Here is a 15,047-nt window from a genome sequence, read left to right as displayed (position 1 = left end):
AACCTTAGGCATGAGCTGTTGAGCAAATGATGTGTCACTTAGACAAACTAATTTTAATGTATAACCAACTAACACAAAGCTCTCCAACACAAGCTAGGAAGATTCATTTCCATGTGTAGGTTGTTTCACTTTTATTCAAAATTAATTTCAAAAATGTTAAGAATATTTTGCAGGGCATTTTTGTTTGTGGTTAGTTTACTCATCTACTTATACATATAGAGATTGCTATCACTTTCTTGCTATATAATGGATTTGGTATCCAGATAAATGCCTCCTGGTTAAGAACCCCTAAAATTATGAATAAAGTATATAAAAACTTATATTTCAAAACAAGACCAAGCTTATTCTAAAGTAAAGGAAACAATCTGGTATCAGAAATAACTAGAACACGAGAATTAAAAGGTAAGGGGACATTGGAGCCTGAATTTGCCTCGTAAATATCTGCATAACACTGATGGCATAGAGATTGGGGAAGAGAAAGCAAAGTCAGATGTACACAAGATGGGAAGTGAAATCAGAAACTTCAGTATAAAGCCAGGCTTCTCAAAGGGTAACACTTTCAGCAGACAAAATAGATCTTATCCAGCAAAGAGAGAGAGAGTGAATGCACATCCTGCCTCAGGCTCAGCTCTCACTAGAGAAGGAAAAGAAAATCTAGTCTCATCATTAAACAGAAGCCCACACTCACACAGATTTGGAGCTGGAATTCACAAACTACCTGTGTAGCTCGCCACTCTTTAAGCCCATTATTTAGTTTAAAATTGTCTTGGGGCACCTGGGTGGCCAATTCTGGAGCATCCGAGTCTTAATCTCAGCTCAGGTAGTGATCTCATAGACTGTGAGATCGGGCCCACCCCTGCATCAGGCTCTGGGCTGACAGCATCAAGCCTGCTTGAGATTCTTTCTCTCCGTCTCTCTGCCACTCCCCCATTCATGCTCCCTCACGTGCACACACACTCTCTCTCTCTCTCAAAAGTAAATAAAATAAACTTTAAAAAATTGTTTAAATAAATAAAGTGGTCCTCACCTCCAGACATATAGTTAAAAGAAACTGAAATCGTTTCTAGAGAATCATTTTAGTACATGTGCTACCGAAGCAAGCATTCTAGAGAATCATTTTAAAATCAGGGCTTGGAAACCAATTTGACAATAAACTATTATAAATTTAAAAAAAAGAATAAACTTTACAACCACTACCAAAAAAAAACCAAAAAGACACACAGAAAAAATAAATAAATAAAAGCAGGCCTTGGGGCACCTGGGTGGCTCAATCAGTTAAGTGCACAACTCTTAATTTCAGCTTAGATGGTGATCTGATGGTTCATGAGTTCATGAATTCATGAGCTCGAGCCCCACATTGGGCTCCACACTGACTGCGTAAGACCTGCTTGGGATTTTCTCTCTCTCCCTCTCTCTCTGCCCCTCACTCACTCACTCAAGGGAGTACTCTCTCTCTCAAAAATAAATAAATAAACTTTAAAAAATTTAAAACCAGGGCTCAAATAATTCATGTGGATAAAGCTCCAAAGAACATGAGCTTATAATAAGATATTGATCAGGCTCTGTGCTAATAGCTCAGAGCCTGGAGCCTATTTCAGATTCTGTGTCTCCCTCTCTCTCTGCCCCTCCCCTACTCATGCTCTGTTTCTCTCTGTCTCAATAATAAATAAACATTAAAAATTTTTTAAAGGGGGGGCCTGGGTGACTCAGTTCTTTAAGTGTCCAACTTTGGCTCAGGTCATGATCTCACAGTTCATGGGTTCGAGTCCCTCAGCAGGCTCTGTGCTGACAGCTCAGTCTGGAGCCTGCTTCAGATTCTGTGTCTCCCTCGCTCTCTGCCCCTCCCCTACTCATGCTCGGTTGCTCTCTGTCTCAATATAAATAAACATAAAAATTTTTTTAATTTAAAACCAGGGCTCAAAGAATTCATGTGTATAAAGTTCCAAATAACATGAGCTTATAATAAGATACTGAAAACACAGGAAGAAATAAAACATGAAAAAGAGGCAGAATAAAAAACAAAATGCAGAATCAAAATTAAAACAGCAGAAACCAGAATTACTGAAGATAGAATATAAAATAAGTTTGTTTAAGTTGCTTAAATAAATAATAAAGGGTAAATATGATGAAAGACCAAGAGACTCAAAACTGACCAGGCAGACATTAAAAGTAAACAAATGTCTAGAAATTATATTATCATGAAAAATAAATAACTCAAGGTATAGTTAAAATGGTATGCTAGAACATAGCTGGAAAGAAAACAGAGCTAAAGAAATGATTCAGATTGCAACACAGAAAGACATGGGAATGGTAAATATGGGAAAGGAAACGACATTGAGAAGGGAGTGAGGAAGTGTGCCAGACATTTTACATTCTTTATTCTCGCAACTCAGTGAAAGCAATTTTTAAATACCCATTATACAGAGAAAGAAATCAAGGCTCAGTGATAATAACTTTCTCAAGGACACACAGCAAGTAAATTACAAGGGCATAATTCATAGCCCTATCTGTCTGACTCAAAAGACTATGGTCTGGAGCATCTGGATGGCTAGGTCAGTCTGATGGCAGACTCTTGATTTAGGCTCGGATCGAGATCTTGTGGTTCATGGGACCCTGCATCAGTGTCTGCACTGACAGACAGAGCCTGCTTGGAATTCTCTCTTTACCTCTCTCTGCCCCTCTGCAGCTCATGTTCACTCTTTCTTTTTCTATTTCAAAATAAATAAATAAACACTAAAAAGGAAAAAAAAAGTCCATGGTCATTCAGTTTTTAGCTGTGGCCTTTGAATTTAGTAAAAGTAACCAGTTTCCTTGGAAACAGAAATCATAAACACCTCATGCCCTTGAGGGAAAAAATAAGACTTGAAGGCCTGTTTTATAGAAGCTAACAATCTATGTTGAAGGGTCTACCATAAATCACTTAATTTGCCACTAACCCATGCAAAAACTTATTTGCATTTATCGTCACTCAAGATGAGTGGTTCTCAAAATTCAGTTGGCAAAGAAGTATCTGTAAAGCTTGTTAGAAATGCATACTCCTGGCTCTACCAGGAGTGAGACTCTGATTCAGACAATTTAAGGTGGGTCCCAAGAATCTGTGTCGCCAAGCTTCCTAGGTAATTCTGACATGCGTGGTCTCCTAGCCACACTGTGAAAAACACTATTCTTTATCTTCTATTGCATATTCTACATATAAAGTAATCCAAGAACAAATGCCCTCTTACTTGTAGTGTCTTACACTTGAAGTCTTCATAGCTCTGAAATGATGGAATCCAATTAGATATCTCTCTGGAAGTTTCTGGATTGACGTTGCCTTTTTAGAAAAATGAAGAAAGGAGAGAAAACTGTCACCTTAAAATGATTAGCTATGGGTATTGGATTTTTCAAAGTTATAATTAATTTTATAGAAAAGACTCTCATGAGAAAATGCTGACTGCTAATGAAGGAGCTTATATAGACTAACTAATTGCTTATAAATTATCATAAACACAGAAGTGTTTGGAATTGAAAAAGACCTTGAAGATCATCCAACTCAATTTCCACTTGTACAGACTTCTCCAAAGATTTTATGATTTTCAATCTCCAGTTCTTTCCTCTTCTTGAATTCTTTAAGTCTTCTGCATTCTGCCAACACCCAGTAATTATAATATGGCTGTGTCAAGGGCTCTAGGTAGATCCAAACACCTAACTAGAAAATCTGTAAGCCCTATCTCATGTATCTTCAAAGCTGTTAACAATGTTCTATCTCCCACAATCTTTATTCACTCTTCAAGTTTTCTGGTTTTCCCAGTGAGCACTGTTTCTTCTGCTGCTGTGCTCACTCAAAGCCTTTGATACCAACAGCTGCTCCCTTCACCTCCTTTAATCCCACCTACTCTACTGACTTCACTAACTCAGGGATTTCCCTAACATGACCTTTTAATCTCCAGTTATTTTAATGCATGCCAATAGCTGTTAGTTTCTTCTCCTCACAGAGAACTTAGAGATCCATAGAATTCAACTTTGACCCCTATTAAAAAATGTTAACTCAGACAAGATCGGGCACGTTCAGGGTGAGCCTAAATATCCATCACCTGATGAGTGGATCAAGAAGATGTGGTATATATACACAATGGAGTACTACATGGCAATGAGAAAGAATGACATATGGCCATTTGTAGGAAAGTGGATGGACCTAGACGGTGTCATGCTAAGTGAAATAAGTCAGGCAGAGAAGGACAGAAACCATATGTTTGTACTCATAGGTCTAACAGGAAAACAGGAGAAACCTAATGGAGGACCAGGGGGAGGGGAAGAGGGAAACAGAGTTGGGGAGAGAGAGGGATGCAAAATTTGAGAGACTATTGAATGTTGAAAATGAACTGAGGGTTGAAGGGAGAGGGGGGAAAAGAGGTGGTGGTGATGGAGGAGGGCACTTGTGGGGAAGAGCACTGGGCGTTATATGGAAACCAATTTAACAATCAACTATTAAAAAAAATGTTAACTCCCCTGACAAGGATAATTCTGATAGCAGAGTTTGTTTTCTTAGAGAGTATGAGTCTCATATCCTTTCCTATCTGTAGATGTGGGTAAGAAGGAGGCCAAGTATGAGCATAAAAGTTCGAGAACCCTCACTAAAGAAGGAATGAAAAGAGGGTATATAACTGCATGGGAAATGACATGATATAAAAATAAACCATGCCAATTGCACAAATGCCTCAAGATCAGTGTTTCTAACCACTGTCCCAGCCTAGAAATTCAATTCTGGTCACAGCTCCTCAATCTTAGGAAACCACCCATGACACTCCCATAGCTGATTTCTGAAGTCATTTCCCCGCTGTCTTTCAGTTTTGTCTAGTGACTTTCATCTCCTACCCTCCCTCTAAAGAAATAAATAAGACCAAAAAGAATCTACATATTTCCAAGAAAATAAAACCAATGTATTTTATCAATCAACCATAAAAGGCTTGTCTACATTACTATTATCCATAAATTTGTTCTTGTTTTGCTTGTAGGATAGGTACCGTAATCAATTTTTCACTAAAACCCCAGTGTCCAGTATTTAATTCATAATATTGAACTCGTTAATTCTTATTAAACTAAACCTCATTCATTCATTTATTTAACTGATATTTACTGAGCTCCAACTATGTATCCTACTCTGTTCTAGAGGCTCAGGATGTAGTATGACCAAGACAAGTGAGGTGAATATCCTTTTGTATCTTACAGACTAGTGGAAAGGTAGATAGATAATGAACACATGGACAATGGAACCAACAATTTCATATATCTTTAAATACAATAACTTAGACTGGGTGATCAAGGAAAGTTTGAATGAGAAGGTACCATCTGAGCCAAGCTCTGAATGACAGGAACATAGCCATAGCAAAACCTTGGAGCAAAGCATCCTGAGTAGTGGAAGCAGTAAGTTAAGTGAAGCAGGAAAGAATTTGTCCTATTTAAATTACAGACAGGAGACAAAACTGGCTACAGTAGGGTGACCAAGGGACAGAGTACTAGGAAATGAAGTCTGAAAGACAGGCAGGGCCAAATCATGTAGGGTATATGTTAAGGAGTAGCATTATTCTGAGTGGAATATGAAATACTTTCAAGCAGGAGAATGACATATGAGTTTAAAAGACTACTATGGGGGCACCTGGGAGGCTCAGTCGGTTGAGTGTCTGGCTTCGGCCCAGGTCATGATCTCACAGTTTGTGGGTTCGAGCCCCGCATTGGGCTCTGTGCTGACAGCTAAGAGCCTGGAGCCTGCTTCAGATTCTGTGTCTCTCTCTCTCTCTGACTCTCCCCTGCTTGTGCTGTCTCTCTCTCTCTCTCTGTCTCTCTCAAAAATAAATTTTAAAAAAACATTTAAAAATAGACTACTATGGCTGTTTGTGCAAAATAGATCAAATTGGGGAACAAGAGTGGAAGCAGAATCTAACTAGAAAGCTTCTAAAAAAGTAACAGATGATGGTGGCCTGGATTAGGTTGATATACCAAGGCTGTGGGAATGGGGAGAAGTGAATAAATTTGAGATATATTTTATAGGCAAAACCAAAAGGACTTGCTTATGGATTGGGTTAGGAGGTTGAAAACATTGAGGATATAAGAATTATTTATAGATTTTTAGTTTGAGACACTGGAAGAATGATTGGTGATACCAGTTATTGGAATAAGGGGAAATGGGGGAGGGTGGATGGGCAATAAAGTGGAGAAGGACCAAGAGTTTCCTTATGGCCATATTAAACTTTTCTATTAGATATCCAAGTGAAGAAGTCACATAGGAAACTCTTGGTGATTTAACAATGAGTATGATTCTCAAGTATGGAGCTCAGGCTGGTCAGGGCTAGGGATAGACTTATAAAGCAGAGGTCACTGACGTCCAGGTAGCACTTCCAGTTAGGAGACTGGATGAGATTACCCAGGAAATGAGTGTAGATACAGAAGAAAAAAGGTGCAAGGACTGAGTTCTGGGTTACACCAATGTTCAGAAGTTGAAAGGAGAAGCAGAGAAGTAGAAAGAAATAAAGGGAAGGAGCAGCAGATGAGTTAAGAGAGAAACCAAGTGAGTGTGTTATCCTGGAAGCCAAAAAAAAAAAAAAAAGTACTTCAAGAAGAAAGGAGTGGTCACCTGTCCAATGTTTTTGAAAGGCCAAGAAAGATGAGGAGAGTTAAAGACCAAATAATTCAGCAATGTGCAAGTCTCTGTTATTCCTGACAAAATTAGCTGTAGTGGAGTTGTGAGAGCTGCAGCCTCAGTGGGTCTTACAATAATTTCAAAAAGCTGTGCTGTGAAGAGGGCACAAAAACAGAGTAACAGAAGTATTATGGGGTCAAGAAAATATTTTTTTAAGGTAAGAGATTTTTATAGCATGATTATATGTATATGGGTATAACCTGTTCAGAGGTTTTGAATTAAGACTACTTAAGTATTTTAGGTACTATTTTACACCCTTAGGGGCATGTTTCCCTTAGCAACATTTACCATATGCTTCAAGTGCCTAAGATACAGAAATCTGCATTATTATTTCCCAGTATTCTTCTATTAATTCTCATTTCTTTATTACCTTAATAACATTTTCAGCATTGGCTATAAATAAATTCGCAAATGGAGAGAAACCAAGTATCTGTGCATTAGAAGGTGCTTCGGGGGGGCGCTTGAGTAGCTCAGTCAGTTAAGCATCCAACTCTTGATTTTGGCTCAGATCATGATCTCACAGTTCATGAGTTCAAGCCCAAAGTTGGACTTCGCAGCCTGTTTGGGATTCTCTCTCTCTCCCTTTCTCTCTCTGACACTCCCCCACCTCATGCTCTCTCTCTCAAAATAAATAAACTTAAAAAAAAAAACAAGGTGCTTCAGATCTTCTATTTATTAATTCCTCCCAAAGATGTTTGAAGTAAAGAGACCCAGCTGTCCCACCGACAACAGTTTCCTTTTTTTTTTTTTTTTACGTTTCTTTATTTTTGAGAGAGAGAGACAGAGCAAGAGCTGGGGAGGAGCAGAGAGGGAGACACAGAATCAGAAGCAGGCTCCAGGTTCCAAGCTGTCAGCACGGAGCTTGACATGGGGCTCAGTCTCACAAACTCTGAGATCATGACCTGAGCCGAAGTCGGACCCTTAACCAACAGAGCCACCCAGATGCTCCCACCCACAACAGTTTTCAATACGGCTAATCACAAAGCTATACAAATGGGTTAGGGTGCTCAGACCACACCTTCCTTCTTCTGTGAAGGGTCAGTAGTGCCCTGTGATGTTTCAGATCTGTTTCTTTTTACAGGATATCCATGAGCTTGAATCAATGCACGCAGTCTTATGAAGAAGGAATTGTACTGGTCCATCTTTTTCTTTTCAGATATATTAGGTACATCCCTAAGTGACAAAAAACAATCAGGGTTGTGCACAGTAAGGGTAGGTCGAGGAATTCAGATGGTGTAACAATGGATGGAGGAGAAATAAGAAGACAGAAAGGGTGTTGTTAATGTCAATGTCAACATTTGAGCAAAACTCCAGTCCATTGATCACTCATACAACAATAATAACTGTCAATATTAAAATGAGAAAAAGAAATCCCATTTCATCTCCCTTAGACTGTGAGGCCCTTGAGGGTAGGGACCAGATCTGTCTCAGTGTCTTCCATAGCAAAGCCCACCACAGTGTCTGGCACAGTGAACTAAGAATTATATAAAATAAATTCAATCCAAATTAACTTGAATTTAAATGGTGAACCTTTGTTCCACCATATATTCTTACCTGCTTTTATAAGAGTACTTCTAATTAAAGAAAAATCTCTCTAAATGATCTGTAATTACTCAAGAGGTCCTTGCAAAGCCATTGCTCCTCAGAGAGAAGGCTGAGCAATAAAATACTAATTGAGATTGTCTTTTACCTTTGAAAAACAGATCATACTAAAAAATTTGGACAAAAACTTTTTGATCAGTGCACTGGAATTTATTTTAGATGCTTGAACTGGAAAACTAAGGGAATTCATCTTTTTAAACATATATGAATTTAAGCTCTAGGCAAGCCATGGGCCCACAACAGGCTTCTAAACCTATTAGGGAGTGTAAACCATTTATGTAGTGTCAGTTCTGAGCAACCACTGTGTAAGGTATGAAGGACATAGTTTGAAGATGGAAGTTGTCAAGGAAGATTTGCTTTACCTATGCACTACATAGGTAATGCACTAAATATTATAATAGACTTGGGGCTAGAAGTTGTGTAAAACCCACTGGAGAGACCAAATTTCCCTGAGTCAGGCTTCCCCCAAGGAAGTAGGATTTTGCTAGATGTGAAATAGGAACAAAAGACAGGGGGGAGGGCTTTGACAGAAATATCAGTCAGTTATGAATTCATACCTCTTTCCTTTTTCTCTTTCAGACTCATCCATTATTCAGTGATGTAACAAAGAATTCTGAAATCAAAGTGGAACAACATTTTACTAAGAAATCAGTCTATGATGAATCACAATAAAGCAATAAGACTAATCAAAATTCTCTACTGCATAGCACATTTCCCTTAAGGAACGCCTATTTCTTTTAAAGATAGGATTTCATTAAGTACCAATAACCCTCTCATATGTTATGTAAATGTTGAAGATTTGCTTTATTGTCTGATACCCAATGAATGTTTGTCACAATAACATTACAAATGATTGTATGTGAAAAAGTCACAAAAACATTCTCTGAAGTTACACAACTTAATCCAAAAGTAACTATCTGTAAGTTTAATTCCAAACCCTTAAAATTCCTTTAACTTCTACTAACTTGACGAACACTTAATGAAACAAAGACAGATGTGAGTTAAGCCTCATATTTATACACAATAGCATGCAACAATAGACAAAATCTTCATTTATTGCTGCTATCTCAGAAATCCTGGGCATATAAAAAATGGCCCTGAAATTACCAAAGCCCTCTGCTTTGCATTCTATAATTAGACTCACATGTCACCTCAAGGTCAAAGTCTCAGAGTAGAAGTCAATGGCATTTAAATACATGTCTGTTAAATAAGAAATAGCAGCTAAATTATAGTAAACATCCTTTAAAAGCTCTCAAGAAAGTAAGAGAGAACTTAGGGGTTCAGCATTGCTGAAAACCAAAGCTGGTTAGTACACTAAGCTGTGCTATTGTGAAGACAGGGAAGCATAGCTATGCAACAAAAGACCTTGGGTATTAAGGCCCTGTTGGATGAAGGAAAATTCAAGCAAATCATTGAAACTAAAAGATACCATCTCCTCCCTACACATAGGCATGACTCTCAGAGATTACAGTTTAATTTAAAAAGCTCTCTTGGCAGAAAAGAAGAAAAGAAGGAAGTTTGGCTGTCTCAGCATGTTTTCTTGGGCAGGAAAAAAAGGGTGCAAAAACCAGGAGGGTGGAGAATAACAGTGTACATGATACATGAAGTGGCACAGAATGAGTTCACAGCACACAGTAATAAATTAAAGATGTATACTATAAATTGCCTAGCATAACAAATAAAATACACATGTAATACAAATTATAAATCAAAAGAGGTAAAATGTCATACTAAGTAAATACTCAATCCAAAAAAGTGCAGAAAAAGAAAGCAGAAAATAAAGATCAAATAAGACAAACAAAACATATAGCAAGAAGACAGACATACAACTTAACCATAAAAATAATTATATCAACTGTCAACGGACTAGGGACACAAATGTAAAGTCTGGGCAGTGTTAGTTAAAATTGAATAGAAAAGTAAGGCCAAACTACCCTTGAACAATACACAGGGTTAGGGCACTGACCCCCCACACAGTTGAAAATGTACATGTAACTTTTGACTCCCCTAAAACTTAACTATTATTGACTGTAAGCCTTACTAATAACATAAACAGTTGATTAACACATATTTTGGATGTTATATGTATTATATATTTCATTCTTAGAATAAAGTAAGCTAGAAAAAAGAAAATGTGAAAAAAATCATGAGAACATACATTTACAGTCTTTACTGTATTTTTCAAAAAAAAAATCACATATAAGTGGACTAGTGCAGTTCAAACCAGTGTTATTCAAAGGTCAACTATTCTAGTATCTACAAGATTCCTTAATTATAAAGACACAGCTAGGTTACAAGTAAAAGAATAGAAACATATACTATGTAATCCCAATGATGAAAAGCTTACATGGATAATTAAAAAATAGTACTACAGAAAAAGAGGGACATTTCACAATGACAAAGGAGTCAATCAAGAAAACATTAACAATCCTAAATAGAGATGTACCTAACTACAAAGCTTCAAAATAGGGTAAACACTGAAAGAAGAAATAAACCCACAATTACAGATGATGAGTTCAATATTTCTCTACCAGTAATCAATAGAGCAAGTAAACAGAAAATAGATAAGGGTATCAAAAACTTACTACACTGCTAACAAGGTTGGCTCCATGTGTTTATAGAACACGACGCTAGCAACTACGGAACTATGGAATACAGATTTCTATGTGTAACAGTTACAAAGATTCCAAATATGCTGGGCCATAAAACCAGTTTCAGTACATTTAAAGCATTAAAATCATACAGATTGTGTTCTCTTATCAAAATATAATTAAATTGGAAATCAAGGGCAAGTGGGTGGTTCAGTTGGTTAAGCTTCCAACTCCTGGTTTTGGCTCAGGTCATGATCTCATAGTTGGTGAGTTTGAATACTCAGTACAGAGCCTGCTAGGGATTCTTTCTCTCTCTCTCTGTCTCTCTCTCTGCCCCTCCTCAGATTGCTCTCTCTCTCAAAAAAAAAAACATTAAATACATACATACATACATATATACATACATAAATAAATAAAAAACAAATTTCAGGAAAACCCCTGAACAGTTGGAAATTAAGTAACATACTTCTAAATAATTTGTTGGTCACAGAAGAAACCTTTGAAAAAGATTTAAAGAAAGGAAATTAGACAACATTTCTATAGCATAATAATTATGAAAATTATGTTTTAATTCCCCAAACTTCAATAATCAGATTATAATTTATTAAAATTTCATTATACATATATATTTCCAAGAAAAGTTATATCTTCTTAATTACCAAATCATTTTTCATGTTTTAAAATAAATCTATAGCTTTCTTTATATAGAAATTATAAAACTGGTGGTTGCCAGAGGAGACTGGGTGGGAGTATGGGTAAAATAGGTGAAAGGGATGAAGAGGAATGATTAAGTCATGCAGATGAAAAGTACAGCATAGAGAATATAGTCAATAATATTGTAATAGCCTTGTATGGTAACAGGTGGGCACTACACTTACTGTGGTGAGCATCTCATAATGTATATAAATGTCAAATCACTATTTTGTGCACCTAAAACAAATATAACATTGTATATCAATTATACTTCAATATTAAAAATATTTTCAAAACTATCATCTTCTTTAAAAAAAAAGAAAAGAGACTATACAGTGCTCAGTAGTTAATTTAACAAAAATGTAGTAAAACATTACACGGAAAATGTCTTAAATAAAGCAGACAAAATAAGACCTAAATAAATGGAAAGATATGCCATACCCCTTGACAGGAAGTCCCAATATCAAAAATATCAGATTGCCCCAACTAATCTACAAATTAATGTAATTCTGATCAAAGCTCAGTAGATTTTTTTATTTAGGTTTGCTTTTGTATATAACATCACAAGTTTATTACAAAATTCCTGTGGAGAGCAGTAAATCCAAAATATCCACAATAATCTTAGAGAACAACAACAGTGTAAAAGGATGTGTCCTACTAGACACTGATGCTTATTATAAAGCTATAGTATTTGGGTAAATGAATAGTGGTGCAAAACACAGGTATAGAATAATGAGACAAAAGACATTCATTAAGGAACAGATCAATGCATAAATTGAAAATTGATTTATGATCAAAGGAGCATTATAATTTTGAAATTTCTACCATGGAGTGCGGGTAGCTGTGTGTATACATGCACATAACACGTGTTTTTTTTTTAGTTCACCAGAAAAGACAGTGAATTGATGCATAATGGGAATATACCATGAACTGATTTCTGTAATTAATCATTTGCTCTATAGTTAAGAATCACGTATGCAGGTTGTGAAAAATTGTAGTGTGAAAATTATGATGGCACAGGTTATCAGTGTTCAGTTGAGACATGATCCAGAGTTGAAGGACTCTCTATTTCATCTCTCGGTCTTTCAAGTGCCAGAGCCAAATCAGTTATCAGACTCTCCATTCAGGCTCCAAGGCAATATCAGTGTTCCCTGGAGACAAGCGACTTGCTGATCACATCTGGGCTCCTGCTGCTAATGTTCTTGAAACATTTTGCAGGGGACATATCTGGGGCCTGGTGACACACATAACATGTGCCATCAACTCCCAGTAGAAACATATCAGGGCTAAATGTCACTAAAGGTTTAATCTTGAATTCAAACCAAAGTGAACACATCCTGAAACCAATTTGAGGACTCAAGGTAGGCTCGTAGATTATTATGCTGTGCAGCTGTGTAAGGGAGAAAATAAGGCTGAGCAGCAAGATCATGACATTCTTTGGACGCAAACCTAGGGGTGTAGAAAAGTCAGAATAAAGACTACAGCAATGTAATTCAAGGAATTTACTTAATATCTTAGGGCTGATGATGACCTTTCCAACAAATCTCCACAATTTCAAATAAATACTTGGACTCATCTATCTTTGCTTGTTCTTCTTGGGGATTTATAAAGCTGAATTTTAATGAAGCTCCATGTGAAATGTCTACACTTGTCACATTCTTCAATCTGAAATAGAGTAACCTTGGCCCACCACTAGGAGTCAAGCTTTCTTTATCTTTCCTCCTAAAATTACATTTCTTATTTCATGGAAAGTATCAATATTTGTGACATTCCCCAGTGGATATTTTATGTGTTTTTTTTTAATCAGTGCAGAGGCCACTGAAAAGCATTTTATAACAAATCCGTATTATGAAAAAATACTTGTTATTGGTGAAAAAAAGGTCATAAAATAGTATATGTTATATAAGCCGAACCATGTGAAACATAATATATACACGAACAAATAAAATATAGTGTAGAAAACAAGACTAGGAAAAGAAAACATTCAGAAGTGTCTCTGGGTGACAGAATGATGTGTGATTAAAACTATTTTTATTTTATTTATTTTATTTTATTTTTTCCAGTTTATTGCATTTCTTAAGTTTGCAATTTGCATGACATTCAAAATTAAGAAACACCTCTCAAAAATAATATAGGAGCCAGTGCTGAACAGTGAAGAGCTTGGGCTTCTAAACTGGACATGGGTTCAAATCCCATCTCTATCCCTTTATGTGGTCTTTGTGAATTCCTTAATTCTTATGAGTATCAATTATCTCAACTGTAAAGTCTGAATTATCATATCTACATGACAAAGTTTCTGTGACAATTAAGTTAATGGACATAAAAGTGGCTAGCACTGTGTCTAGCACATGGTAGCTACCCAATAAATTTTAGTTTTAATTAGAGACGTTAGTAGCAGTATACGACCTAAAGGACTGTGAGGGAGATACAGTCTTTTCAGGGAGTGAATCAAGGGCAAACAACTGGCCATACAAACGTTTCTTCATGTCACTTGTGAGAAGACAGAACCCTGAGGAGATCAATCACCATGTAGTGGGCCAGCTGGATAAATCTAACATGTCATGAGTAAGTGGTGCCTCAGACCAGAGACAGATTCAAGCTATTATGTCACTTATTATGTATCCTTTTCATGAACAATGTGTGGTAGTGGTAGGAGAGCATGACTCTATAGTGGTACTAAGCTGCACGGGAGTAAGATTTTTCTCCACAGCAACAAACATCCCACACATAGGAATGGAAGAGGGAGATGATCAGATTGATATCTGCTTGGAGTTTTCCTGAGCACCAAGGAAGACAAGAAGCACACAGGGCCAGAGAAACTGTTTGAAATGTTGGATCCCACTAATGTAAAGACTGACTAAGAAGTTGCAGGGAGAAATAGGGGAGGTTCACCAAGAAAAAGTACAGCAGTCTAGGGGCTGGAATAAATCTGAAAAGGACAAAGAACAGGGCCACTAAAAGTGCCACGGAAAGAGCAACAGACGAATAGGGTTTCCAGCATAAATGGGAAGAATTCAGTTGAAAATGTCAACAGTAGTTTCTGGCGATAACATACTCTCTTTCATAAAAAGAGAGATCTATCAAGAAACAGAGCACATCTTCACCCTGCCACATCTGAAGAGGCTGAAGTTAACTAGTTCGTGCGCTGTAACCAAAAGAACCAAAGAACAACTGCCTTCTCTGTAGAGCTGCCTAATCACAAGCGGTCACTGGGAGGCCTAGCGAGCCAGCCAGCAGATTTTGTCCTAGCTTAGCGCAGCCCTAACTGTGCTCTGCTGATAAGTTCGTCCCCCATCCCCGCTTCAGCCTCACCAATCTGTCAGTCAGGCTGACCCAACTGACAGAGAGATGGAAACCCTTGTGGCCTTCACAGACCAATAATGGCCAGAAAGTGTTTGGCTCACATAAACATCATTTAAAATGTTTATACAGAATTCTAAAGAAAACCAGATAGGGTCTGAAGAAAAGCAGAATGTAACAGTGAA

At 37.1% G+C, this 15,047-nt stretch overlaps 1 protein-coding gene across 1 annotated transcript in view; it reads right to left on the bottom strand.

Annotated features, from left to right (window-relative positions):
- Positions 1-3,295, bottom strand: part of PASD1 (PAS domain containing repressor 1) — a 55,035-nt gene extending 51,740 nt beyond the window's left edge. The window contains exon 1 of the mRNA XM_029930701.1: positions 3,225-3,295. The gene's annotated coding sequence lies outside the window, so the exon portion shown is untranslated. The remainder of the gene's footprint in view (positions 1-3,224) is intronic.
- Between the last annotated feature and the right edge of the window lie 11,752 nt (positions 3,296-15,047).

Source organism: Suricata suricatta, chromosome X, assembly GCF_006229205.1.
Source record: "Suricata suricatta isolate VVHF042 chromosome X, meerkat_22Aug2017_6uvM2_HiC, whole genome shotgun sequence".
NCBI lineage: Eukaryota > Metazoa > Chordata > Mammalia > Carnivora > Herpestidae > Suricata > Suricata suricatta.
Note: the sequence above shows the minus strand (reverse complement) of the source record. Positions and strands in the feature narration are given on the sequence as shown.